Source organism: Delphinus delphis, chromosome 18 (genome assembly GCF_949987515.2).
Source record: "Delphinus delphis chromosome 18, mDelDel1.2, whole genome shotgun sequence".
NCBI classification, from domain to species: domain Eukaryota; kingdom Metazoa; phylum Chordata; class Mammalia; order Artiodactyla; family Delphinidae; genus Delphinus; species Delphinus delphis.
Window position 1 is genome coordinate 68,524,671 of NC_082700.1, and position 14,434 is coordinate 68,539,104.

Consider the following 14,434-nt stretch of genomic DNA (forward strand, 5'->3'; position numbering starts at 1 on the left):
CTGTCTCTATGAATTTGACTATTCTAATTACATTACGTAAGTGGCATAATACAGTATTTGTCCTTTTGTGTCTGGTTTATTTCACTTAGCATAATGTTTTCAGGGTTCATCCATGTTGTAGCATATAACAGAATTTCATTGTTTTTGAGGCCAAATACATATTTCATTGTATGTATGTACCACTTTTTAAAAGCTGTTCATATTACATTGTATTTTGTTATTCTAATTCTTCTCCAGACTATGAGTCCTTGGAGGGCAGAGATAATGTGTAGTGTATCTTGTTCTCCTAACACCTGCGGAGTTGGAGAAAAGAAGAGATAAATGGTTTTTATTGATAATTCAACGATAGGCAAGGAGTTATAGCTCATTCATCACTTGGAGGCACTTGAACTTGTTAGTAGACCTGGATCTATAGTCCTGAAAGATGAAGCTGTTGTTTTCAGCTGTGCCCTAATAGGGCAGCCCTCTGGAGACCAAAAGCTCACCCCATCCCTGTGTCTTGCGGGGAGACCAGAGCATACAGTAGCTGTTCTTAGCCTGAGATTATGGAGAGTCGAGCAGGGAGGGCTGGGGGTGTGTGGGGCAGAGCCAGACAGAATTCAGGTGAGGGAGTCTCTGACTCGCTGCTTCACAGTTTAGACAGAATGTTAAGCGTGGAAATAGATTCTGAAGGGAGAGTTAATTTTTGCCTTGCTTTGCATTTTGCAATACCCTCCTTTAGTCCAGATAATCAAAGGTAGGCTTTGGAGCACATCCAATATTGAATGGGATTAAATAAAAGTTGGTCCTGTCAACTTTGTCAAAGATATAGCCTAGTTAACGATATGCCTCAGACTTTAAAAACAGAAATACAGAAAAAGCTACCAATGCAGGGATAGCTAAGCTACTGTGCTATGTGAGAGCAGAAGGTATTCGCTTCGGTCCTGTAGTTCAGTTGCGCTTTTCATCTTTTCCTGTCTGGGACCCACATGTACATTTATCTCAAGTTTGACAACAGTCAAATATGGCTTTATTAGTGCCAGAGAAAGAAAGCTCTGGTGAAGAGAATTAAAATGTGTGGATGACAAAACCAAGGAAACATGTGACAGAGCAGAAGCTGTGGCTCCCGGGGCGAGATGGCATTAGTGTCTGGAAGCCAGAGGACCCAGGTTTGAACTCTCAGCCTGCATTTTAGTAGCTGGGTAACAAAAGGTAAGATACTCTCCAAGACTGAATTTCCTCCTTACAGGACTGATTGGAGGGTTATAACACATCTGTGTGGAAACAATGCAGGAAAAATGGTTGCCATGCAGTAGCTTTAAAATTTTCTGGTAACAATTATTATCATATTTTTGGATCTGTATGACGTAGTTCTCTACTGGACTAGGGAACAGTGAACCCTGGAAATATATCTAGCCTTTGGCGAGAGGGAATATGGAGGTAAGATACTATCGTTTGAAGAGGTTCAGATAGATGGGCTTGCTAGATTTAGCTAATGAAAATGCAAGGCACCCAGTTAAATGTCAATTTCAGATAAGCAACAAATAATTTTTTTTAGTTTAAGTAATTCCATCAAGTATTTGAAATGTACTTATACTAAAAAATTATTTGTTGTTAACCTGAGGTTCAAATTTAACTGGGCATTTTATATTGTAACCCAATAGGTATGGTACCTTACGTAAAAGATCTCCTTTCATTTCATTCCTGTGGTTCTTATAGGGGTTTTTTAGTTTTCTAGGGCTTTTCTTTATTAACATATTGGTTTAAGCTTCAATAATATACAGGCAAATAATGGCTTTGATGACGCCTAGCTGAGAGCAAGGCATTGTGGGAATGAGGCCCTAGCAAAGTGCTGGACTGTTTGGGGTGTGATGGGAAAGGAGACTGAGGAGTGTGGCACCTGCAACTGAGCCAGGTAATCCTTGGGTCACTTTTAGTTTCCATCCTTAAAGCATGGCAGGTCTTTCATATTCTCCCATCAAAGGGTGGCAGTGAACTTCAGGGACAGGTGTGGAGGTAGGTGGCAGCTTACCTCAGACGTCCAGGTAGTACATCCCTGGCAGCTGCCACTTACACAGCTACTACTGTGTCATCCAAACTGGCTGAAAGTAGCACAGAGACTCTGAAGCATAAAGGGTCCTGGGGTAGGCAGAGTAACAGCCTCAGAGATGTCTTCTTCCCTATCCTTGGAACCGTTCTGTGGCAAAGAGGAATTAAGGTTGCAGGTGCAATTAAGTTTGCTCATCAGCTGACCTTAAACTAGGGAGGTTACTCTGGATTATCCAAGTAGGCTCAATGTAATCACACATGCCTTTAGAAAGGGAAGGGGAAGACGGAAGAGAACCAGAGAGGTGGCCATGGCTTTTGCAGGCTTGGATGATGGAGCAAGAAGGCACGTGGGCAGCTTTTAGAATCCTCCCCTAGAGCTGCCAGAAAGGGAGGCATCTCCGTCAACACCTTGATCTCAGCCCAGTGAAACCCATTTCAACTTCTGAACTACAGAACTGTGAGATAATAAACGTGCGTTGTTTTGATTTTTGCGGTATGCGGGCCTCTCAATGCTGTGGCCTCTCCCGCCGCGGAGCACAGGCTCCGGACGCGCAGGCCCAGCGGCCATGGCCCACGGGCCCAGCCGCTCCGCGGCATGTGGGATCCTCCCGGACTGGGGCACGAACCCGTATCCCCTGCATTGGCAGGCGGACTCTCAACCACTGCGCCACCAGGGAAGCCCACGTGCGTTGTTTTAAGGCACAGAGTTTGTGTTAATTTCTTACGGCAGCATTAGGAATCTAATACGGGGCCCAAAGTTAAAAAGGAAGAAATGGCCAATGAAATGGCTCAAAGAGTAAATGGAGTTGGGAGTGGAGGTGTACCTGGGTGTCTTAGGAATCAGAGTTGAGAGAATTGTCTAGACTCAGAAGGATAATTGATTGAACACATACTGCCCACACAGAGCCATGAAATAGAGAACAGAGAGTGTTAGAGCTGGAGGGAATCCTAGGAGTCATCTAGTCCAGTGTCTTCATTTCTCAGACGATGCACCCAAAGGCTCAAAAAGATATAATTGCTAGAGTTCAGAGAGCAAAGTAGGGAATGAGCTAGGATGTGAATTCTGTTCTTCCGACCCTTGGGCCAGCATTCCTTGCCCCACGTCATGCTCACAAAATAATTATTTTACAGATGGAGAGATTATCTATTTAAACTTCAAAATCTTTAGGAATATTTTGAACTCTCCAATGCTAATTAGTAAATTGACTCAGAGCAAGATAGGAGTTCTACCCCCTGGACTCCCATGGCTGTGTGTCTGCCATGGGATCTTCTCTCCACCCTTTCATTTGGACCCACAGCTGCATGTCCTCAGGACTCTGTTTACCCAGTGTCACGTGCTCAAGGAGGTAGAGCATGACGTTAAGAGAGCATGTGTAGGCATTGGGTCCATACAGACCTGAGTTCTCGTATTTGTTTTGTCCCTGACATGATATTCTGTATCGCTTAGAGTACTGTGGGTAATCTCTCGGAGGCTCAGCATCCTTATCTGTAAAATGGGGATAATAATTGAATTTAAAAGATAAAGATAAATTTAATAAGATAATTGAATTCAACAGGATAATTCACGTAAAGTATTTAACACTGAGTCTGGGATGTAGTGTTCTTATTGAATGGTATCACACAGGGCTGTAATATGTAATTTACTTGAATGTCTTCCTGCTCTAGACTGTAAGCAACATACAGTCAATAATTGTGACTTATGTTTGTATTTCCCAGCACCATGTATAGTACCTGACTCAAAATTTGAGCCAAAAAAAAAAAAAAAAAGAATAGCTAACATTTATTGAGTACTTACCACATGCCACTCTTCTATGAACCCCACATGTAATAATTCATTTTATCTTCATGGTACATCTAAAACATAAATACTGACATTCCCATTTTACAGATGAAGAAACTGAGAGCTTATGTTTTCCAGCCTTTTCTTTGATTTCCTCCTTCGTTTTTCAAGCATTTGACAAGTTGTCTCTTTCAGATACATCATACTTCTGCTGCAGAGTTTCTAGAGAGAAAGTGGGGAGGTGGCTGCTGAAGCAGGAGGGGTCAATTGCACATGTCCCAGGGGGCTTGCATGCAGGCATACAGAGGCTTTTATTCTTGTTACTTAAAAATAAATGTTGAATGGATTAATAAATGAACAACATATATACTGAATAAAAACAAAGCAAACCAATCAGCCAAACAAACCAAACACAAATAACCTGGTGCAGCTTTCTTTAATACTCTGAAAATAGCTCAGTCTTTAATGTGGCGTCATTTGAAATTAAAGCAGCAGTGTGAAATCTCCCAGTGTTTCTCATCTAAATTCTGGTTGGTCTTTCAAGCACAGCAGACAGGTAATGACTACTAATTAGTTAGCTATTGATTTTTCAGGTTTAGCTTTCCTGGTGTGTGTCAGTGAAATTCTCAGTGAGGATGGGAAGGGGTGATACTTACTTTGATTTCCATAAGCTCTCTTCCAAGATCTTTCAGGATTCACCATTTTTATATTATAGGTGGGTTTAATTAGAAATTTGTTTTCTTGCAACTACTTATATTCTATGCAGTATTAGATACTTAGTGTGGAGATATTCCTATGAATTCATGACACTTGAGGGGTGTAACTGACAGTTCCTAATAGAATTTGGAGATTGTTATTGCTACTGAATTCTATCAGACACGTACCATAGTCATCCAAATAGGCTAGATAATAACATGTTGAAGTTTGATGTGGAAATTTGTTTTCAAATGAACTCTGAGATTAGGAGAATGTACTGATTTTTCACTAGCTAGAGAGAGTGAGATTTTTATAGTTTTGGGCATTGAAGAAAATTCTGAACAGAAGCACCCTCATGTCCAAGGATAAAAATTAGCTGATACTGACTAAATTCTCTTGAGTTTTCTTTTGGGTAAAAGTTCTAAGGCTGATATATGAGGGGAATTTCATTGCATCCTCACAGTGGGGAGAGTGGGCTGTTCGGGTTGTTGGACTTGGTTTCAGATGGAAAATACAGTGAAATAACCTCATTTCACCCTCACTACGTGTTTCTGTGCCTCCAGTCCCAAGAACTTCCTGCGAGAGTTTACCATCAGCCAGGAGTAATTAACGGAAGCCATTTAAAAACATCTGTCTACAAACATGTGGGTGGAGAGAGAGTAGCTGGAAATGGCTCAGAAGAGAATCACAAAATGCTTAAAATCTTGGAAAAGAGGGTATATTAATAAGGATCTCTAATTATTCACAAGACAAGAGCAAGGAGATGAAACAATTCTCTGGAAGCCTACTGGTTTTGCATACCACATGCGTAAATGCGGAAAAGACAAGCTGATTTTTCTCAAAAGAACTAACGGTTATTCTACCTTATTAAGAGTCAACATCACGCGTAATAGAAGATGAAAATTAAGAGAAAATGTGGAATCATTGTTTACATACCATATTGGCAAAGGTTGAAAGATCTGTTCCCCCCTGGTAGGCTAGAGTGAAGGGAAGGGAGGTTCTTTCACCCCCATAGGGTTGCAGAAGTGGATGAGAGTCTGTTTTAGTCTTCTTGGCTGCCATAACAAAATACCATAGACTGGGGGCTTAAACAGCTGAAATGTATTTTTTCACTGTTCTGGAGGCTGGGAAGACCAAGATCAAGGTGCCAGCCAATTCGGTTCTGGGTGAGAGCTCTCTTTTGGGCTTGTAAATGGGCACCTTCCTGCCACGTCTTCACATGGCAGAGATTTTCTCTTGCTCTCTCTTCTTATAAGGGCATTAATCCCATCAGACCAGGGCCCCACTTTCATGACCTAATGCCCTCCCAAAGGCTCCACCTTCTAATACCATCAAACTGAGAGTTGGGGCTTCAACATATGAACTCTGGGGGGAAACAAACATTCAGTCCATAACCGAACAAGTAGGTCAACTTTTTGGAGGATAGTTAGGCAATGTGTATCATAACTTTAACAACGAAGCTACTTTGCTTCCCCAGTTCCACTAGTAGGATTTTATCCTAGGGAAGAACTTGGACCTGCATTCAAAAGTATACCTACGGGTTGTTCACTACAGTGGTGTTTACTGTAGAGAGATGCTGGAAATGCCAAACACATCCATCAGTCTGGAATGGACTAAGTGAATTATGATACACCTGTACCAGGGTCAGCACTTTTTCTTAAAGGGCTAGATAAAAATATTTTAGACTTTGGGGTCAGAAGGCAAAGTTGAGGATATTATATAGGCATTAATATGATAATTCAAAATGTAACCATTTAAAAATCTAAAAATCATCTTTGGCTTGTGGGCCATATGAAAACAGGCAGTGGGCCAAATTTGACCCACTTTGCCCATCTTTTGTACAGAAACAAAAGTCTGCCAATCTTTGTTCTATACAGTGGAATACTATAAAGCTATTGAAAATAGTGGCATAGATCTATATTTACTGACATGGAAAGATATCCACAGTAAATTATTAAGGGAAAAAATCATGTATAATATAACTATATATGTAGCATGTATGTACACATACAAAGCAGCATGTATAATATGACTCATAAAAATCAATTTTTGTGTATGAATATATAGAGTCTAAAAGACTACAAACCCACATATTAACTGTGGTTAATTCTGGATTGTGGATTGGGGTGATTGTTATTCTTTAAAAATTTCTGTATTTTCTGATTTTGGGAAGGCAATGAGCATATATCATTTCTATAAATCTAAAATAACATAAAACTATTAAAAATCCATAAATACCTCCAAGAAACAAACATAAATAAATAAGAAAACAAAGTGTTATTATACAGAAGATTTCTAATTGCTAAGTATTATGCCTGAATTTGAGGATAGCAAATAAAAAGATCTCTATTTTTCAGGTGATAGACTTAGGATAACATTCTGACACAAAGGGTTAATAGGATTTTTTTCCTCCTTTATTTCCTAGAATGTTAAAAGTGAAAATCTAAAGGCATAAATGGTCTGATTAAACCCTCACTACCTATTCCCAATGTATAATCATTGCTATAGCTTATGTTACATGCAAGTTTTAGAACCCACCCTGTGGTAAAAATCTTGTAAGACAACCTTGGTGGGGATGGAAGATATGTCGATATTTTCTGCCATAAAGAAAATGGAAAAATTTAAGTTTAATTACAGCTTTCAGTTTTAACATGGGAACATGGTGAACCAGTGAAAATACTGTCATATAGCCAGAATGAGAATGTGACCAGGGAACAAAAACTTCAGAAACACGTCACTAAGCTATTTAGCTAAAATCAGTAAATAACTTATTTTTCATCTCAAATGAATTAGTTACCCAGTGCTTGCAAAATATTCATCTTGGATGCATTCTTTCAAATTAGTTATTTAAGTTTTTATCACCATCAGTGGGGGAAATTCCTTCTATGAATGGATTCTCTGAATCGTCAATTATCCCTAGTGATAGTGGCTCATTTCCTATGGAAAATACAGGTATGTATGTATGTCCAGTAACAATGTGCTGAATGAGGGACTTCCCTGGTGGTCCAGTGGTTAGGACTCCGCGCTCTCGCTGCCGGGCCAGGATTCGATCCCTGGCCCAGGAACTAAGATCCCGCAAGCTGCACAGCGTGGCAAAAAAAAAAAAAAAGTCCTCAGTTAAAAAATAAAAAAGAATGTGCTGAATGAGTATTGGTCTCTAACTTTGAGGAGTTTAAAATATATATATATATATATATATATATATATATATATTTATTTATTTATTTTTGGTTGTGTTGGGTCTTTGTTTCTGTGCGAGGGCTTTCTCCAGTTGTGGCGAGCAGGGACCACTCTTCATCGCGGTGCGCGGGCCTCTCACTATCGCGGCCTCTCGTTGCGGAGCACAGGCTCCAGATGCGCAGGCTCAGTACCTGTGGCTCACGGGCCCAGTTGCTCCGCGGCATGTGGGATCCTCCCAGACCAGGGCTCGAACCCGTGTCCCCTGCATCGGCAGGCAGACTCTCAACCACTGCGCCACCAGGGAAGCCCTTTGAGGAGTTTTAAGTGAAATAGATGTTTAATGTTTTGAGCTAAATAGTTCTGTTCTGTAGCAAAGCCAAATAATAAAGACAGTGATCCTAAGACAGGTTTGATTTATTAAGTACTTGTCAAGCCAGGCACACTACCAGATAACACAGGTATTACTATACCATTTAAAGTTGTGTAATCAAAGTTCAGAGAGGCAAAATAACGCTTGAAGTCACACAGCTGGTAAGTGGTAGAGATACAATTCAAACACAGACCTATTTTAATTCTGTGCACTTTTTACTATGCCAAACTGCCCACCGTATAGTATAAACATAAGCTATGATTGTCTTATCTATTAGTCTGTTCTCATCAGTCGTTAGCACATAATGTCTTTGTCAGTTTGGGCTACTATACTGAATATCATAGACAGGTGTTAATGGGCTTAAACCACAGCAACATTTATTTCTCACAGTCTGAAGGCTGGAAGGCTGAGTTCAGGGTCCCAGCATGGTCAGGTGCCTGGTGAGGGCCTCTTCCTGATTATGTCCCCACATGGCCTCTTCTTGGTGTACCCTCTTTTTATAAGGGCATTAATTCCATCGAATTATGGATAATATAATTCACTCTCATGGCTTCATCTAAACCTAATTTCCTCCCAAAGGCATCACCTCCAAATGCCATCATCTTAGGGGTTAGGGTTTCAACACAGGAATTTAGGGGAGGGACACAGGTGTTCTGTCCATAGAGTGTAATAATAAGTTGATTATTGCTTCAAAACCATATCTGAGAGGAATGTTATGAATTGTATGAAACCATCATGAAACTGTTGAACTCAGAGGAACTCAGTCTTGGTTATTATAAGAGAGTAGCCATATGAGAGAAACAGGTGAGGGAGATTAAGAGGTATAAACTTCCACTTACGAAATAAATGAGTCACGGGTATGAAAAAAAATGACAGCAGCCACGTGCACTGCCTCAGTGAACATTTGCTGTCATCACTCTTTTCCCTTCTCACTGAAGTGTGCTGTCAGCATCCTGCAGTCCTTGGTGATGGATAGCTGCTCTCAATATCTGGTCCTCAGCTCTTAGGGACGTCGCATGCTTGCTGCCTCTGCAGCAGGCCCTGTTGCTGCCTGATAAATGGCTAACTTGCTTCTTAGATAATCTTTTGTTCCAGAGATACAGCACTTAAAAGGACTAAACAGTAACAAAAAGTGAACATGCAGTTTCATGGACAGAGTGGGGAAGAAACCCCCCAAACAAATAAACAAACAATAGCCCTCTCTGTTTTTTGCACATTGACTTTAAAACACATGCCAGTTTTTGCCCTTAAATTTTCAAAACTGGGAGTACCTTTCATCTCATTTTCCTTGATGGTTGTTTTCGGTTTATCCAGGGGCAGCATCCATTCATTTATTTGTACACTCCCTTGTTCCTCACCTGTCCATTCACTCCACCATCATTTGTGAAGTGCCTGTTCTGTGCTAGGCATTGTCCTGGATATAAGGCACTAAGCCAAATGGAAGATGGTCCCTGCCCTCCAGGAACTTTGGTTTTGTGTTATACAGTCATAACATTTATACTGTGACTGCAAGACACCATACTGTGGATGAAAATTGGAAATCTGTATAATGGTTAGCTATGACCACAGTGATACTGGTAACACACCACTTCCAAACTCAATGACTCCAAACAATAATCACTTACTCTCACTCAGGTGTCTATGAGTTGGGTGGTGTGTATTTGTTTGCTAGGGCTGCCATAACAAATAAGCACAGACTGAATGGCTTAAACAGAAATTTATGTTCTCAGGGTTCTGGAGGCTGGAAGTCCAGGATCAGTGTGTCAACAGCTTTAGTTTCTTCTGAGGTCTCTCTCCTTGGCTTGCTGGTGGCTGCCTTCCCGCTGTGTCTTCACATGGTTTTTCCTCTGTGTGTGCACATGGGTGTGTCCTAATCTCCCTTGATTAAAAGGACACCAGTCATATTGGATTAGGGCCAACTCCTAAAGCCTCGTTTGACTTTAATGACCTCTTTTTAAAGACCCTATATCACCAGATACAGTCACATTGTGAGGTACTAGGGATTAGGACTTCAGCATAGGAAATGTGAAGAGACACAATCCAGCCCCGAACAGATGGGGTTTATTTGATCTAAGCTGGGCACAGGTGGGCTTGGCAGGTCTCCTGTCTCTCGATTTTCTGGAGAAGCAGGGTAGCTGGGGCATATTTGTCTCATGGTAGAAGTTGGAAGTGTCTACAAAGGGGAGCAGAAACATGAAATTCCCCTTAAGGCCTTAGCTCAGGACTTGCACTCTCACTTCCACCCACATTCCATTGGCTGGAACAAATCCCATAGCCAAACCTAACTTTGGCGGGACAAGGAATAAACTTTGCCTCCAGTAGAAAAAACTGCAGTCACAAGACAAAATTCAAGGACCCAGGGAAGGATGAAGACTCGGGAACAAGGATGCAGTCGTTTCAAATGCAAAGTGGGAGACATTCAATGAGTCTGAAGCTTTCTCTACCTGAAGTCAACCGAATATTTATTTTGAGTATTTGGCATTGAGTAGTTTTGTTCAGGTTCTAAAATGTGTGACAGTATGCTTGCACTACTTGGGTGTTTTCAAAATTCTTTTCTGAAACAGCTATATTAGCAGTGATATTAATTGAGTAAAAATGATCGCCACCTAGTCTGCAGCTGTTTTGTTCGGGAGATAGAGCACACCTGTGTGGATGGAGTGGGACGAGGCTGATGTCCCAGGCCTGATGCCCATGTAGCTGCTGCGTTACAGCCATGGATTCTCTCACAAGGTGCTCCAGACAGGGTGAGGAGAGATCAGCAGATGTTCATTGTCACGCCTGTGAAAGTCTCTGGACAAGGGGTTGGTGTATTTAGAACCACATGATCAGGTAATGATGTGGTGTAAGTCATTCGAATGCCCTGTAAGCAACTGTAGTGGAAGGAACGCGGTGAAAAATGTATCATCAGCGCATCTGCTGAGAGACAAAATTGGAATGATGCTCACTGTAGTCACTAGTAGGCAGCTCTTGGCTTATTACATTCCTCAGCTCATCCAGGAGGGTGTGGGCTCCACCAGCCATAAGGAAGGAAGGATTTCCAGGTGGGAGATTAATATCTGTGAGATTTTCCATTAGGCAAGAGAGAGGGAAGTAAAACGTATTGGGCCACCTTAAGGAAGGAAAGGAAATTTATGGGAGCAAAATAATTACAGCAACTGGAGGAGAGGAAAAAAGAAGGTAGAGAAATGAGAAAAGTCTAGATTAAAAATTTTCCAAAATGGCTTTTCTGGCCCCTGGGACTTATAGTTACATTCTCCAGGGTCCATGAGTTTTATGAAATGTTCCCTTCTTTATATTCTCACTTCTATTTATTTGATGGCAAGCTGGGTGACCTGCATGACTATCTTTTAATTGGGTACTGCCTAGAAATTTCAGGCCTTGTTTGTTTTTCTACTTGCCATCATATTTGTACTAAGCATAAGCCAAAAAATGTGCTAAGGACACTGGATGAAAAAGGGACTTGTAGGAGTTCAAATATTAAAAAGTGAAGGTTGAATTAACACGTGGCATGTAGCTGCTCGATATGAAAGAACCAACACGAAGTACTGATTGATGTTGCTGTGATCCTGAATGTGTACATACTTCTTTTCAATAATTTATTAGCAACAATTATAGTATTAAATGTGAAATTATGAATTTTTTTAAACTTTTTTTTTTTTTTTTTTTTTTTTTGGCAATACGCGGGCCTCTCACTGCTGTGGCCTATCCCGCTGCGGAGCACAGGCTCCGGACGCGCAGGCTCAGCGGCCATGGCTCACGGGCCCAGCCGCTCCGCGGCATGTGGGATCCTCCCGGACCGGGGCACGAACCCGTGTCCCCTGCATCGGCAGGCGGACTCTCAACCACTGCGCCACCAGGGAAGCCCATGAGTTTTTTCCTTTAAATAACATGGTAGAAGTTTCCAGTATTTTGTTTTCAAATGTACTATGACATTGTCAGATCCATCAATAAAATGGATCAGGGTTATATTTCAGTTTAGTGCGGAAAGGAAAAATAACAACAGAGGTAACAGTGAAATCTTCAATGATGGTCCATCTTGCTTAAAGTCAAGAGGTTCCAGAATAAGTGAAACCCAAAGGCATGTGTACATCTTTCTTCTCTTAACCTCAAAGTTGATGATTTGCTCTTAGTAAACATCATCCATCACATTAATGATTTTTGAAAAATTGTATTGGTGTTGTAGTTTTATTTGTAATTACTTTGTAAATTTATTTTGGTTGTAGAGTTGTCTTAGAGCTATAAGCACAAGGAGTTTATACTTAATTCAATATTTATCGTGTTTTAAAACCATTACAATAAAAATTATTATAATATTTAAATTAATACCAGTGGTATTAGAATTTCTTTTCCCTATAGATGTAATTTGTTCATAAGGTTGACAAAAGAAGATGACAGGACATAGGTAATGAAGTAAAGATTTTCTGGAAGAAGGATAATAGTCAGTGAGGATTATTAATTTCCCATTGTTATTGTGACAAATTACTACAAACTTAGTGTTATAAAGCAATACAGATGTATTCTCTTAACAGTTTTGGAGGCCAGAAGTCCAAAATCAGTCTCACTGGGCTACAGTCGGGTGTCAACAATTCTGGTCCCTTTTGGAGGCTCCAGGGGAGAATCTGTTTCTGTGCCATCTCCAGCTTCTGGAGGCCACCTGTATTCTTTGATGCATGACCCCTTCCTCATACTGATCCTCATGTTCTGTTGTCACGTCCTTCTGTGACCCTCTTACCTCCCTCTTAAATGGACCCTTGTGATTACATTTAGAGCCCACCAGGATAATCCAGGAGAATCCTCCATCTCAAGATCCTTAACTTAATCACATCTGCAGAGTCCCTTTTGCCTTATAAGGTTCTATACAAACGTTCTAGGGAGTAGGATGTAGACATCTTTGGGGACCATTATTCAGCTTACCACATAGGAACACTTTATATTAAGACCTAGGTTTGAAGAAAGAATGTGAAATCGGGTTGGGCAGGGGAGGTGGATCCTTCATGGAATAATGTATCCAGTATTTACCTTGATTATTTGATGGAGGAAGCAATACTTGTAGGTAGTTTCTTCAGAAAGAAATATTGAACAGAAGGAAAGATTTGGGAAATGAAAGTTTGGTAGAAGAAAATACAAGGATATAGTAAAAATTTTTTTTGATTGTGGGAAGAGATATGAATTTGGTAACCAGCCATTCCTCAACAACATCTACTTGGATATTTAGCAGTCCCACCTGTTGTTCTGAAGGGTAGCAGAATATGCCACCCCCAAATATAACTCTCTGGCATAAGGATTATCTCGAGCTGCTGCTGCTGCTGCTGCTGCTGCTGATTATTATTATTTGCGGTACGCGGGCCTCTCACTGCCGTGGCGTCTCCCGCTGCGGAGCACAGGCTCCGGACGCGCAGGCCCAGCGGCCACAGCCCACGGGCCCAGCCGCCCCGCAGCACGCGGGATCCTCCTGGACCGGGGCACAAACCCGCGTCCCCTGCACCGGCAGGCGGACTCCCAACCGCTGCGCCACCAGGGAAGCCCGAGCTGATTATTTTCGAAAAGCAGCAGACATAGGAGGAGTTCTGAAGATAGAATAGAAGTTACCTTTGTAAAGGAAAATTTCATTTCTGAGAGTATAGCTCTCTGTACCAGGAAGAGAAGAATGGCTCTAAATCTAAGATACTCTTATAAATGGAGAAAAGTTTAGATTTAAATGTGCTTTTCCTGATCACCTCCCCTTACTAGCCTCTCCTCTTCCCTTCTTTTCTTTGTCTTTATCTGAAGATGGTGTTTAAGGTGGTGGCTTGAACCATCTTGGGGAGTTACTGAGTTTTTCTGGGTCTCTGTCATGTGTACATGAGGTATACATGTTAATAAGCTTCAACCTATTTTTCTCTTGTTAATCTTTTACTATAGGGGGTCTCAGCCAAGAACTCAGAAGGGTAGAAGGAAGATGATTTTTCTTCCCCTATAGTTCACGTAAACCACAGCAATACTGCTTTAGATTCTAGAGACAGGAGGAAAGCCTCACTGTTTTTTGTGTTTTTGTTTTTGTTTTTTTGTTTTTTTGCGGTACACGGGCCTCTCACTGTTGTGGCCTCTCCTGCTGCGGAGCACAGGCTCCGGACGCACAGGCTCAGCAGCCATGGCCCACGGGCCCAGCCGCTCCGCGGCATGCGGGATCTTCCCAGACTGGGGCACGATCCCGTGTCCCCTGCATCGGCAGGCGGACTCTCAACCACTGCGCCACCAGGAAAGCCCAAGCCTCACTGTTTTTGCTGTTGTTGTTGAATAGAATTATTAGCTACTGATATAGATTGATAACAGATATTCTGGAATCTTCTGGAAAAAATTTAAGGCAAAGATGGAACGCTATACCATGGAAGGTAGCAGGG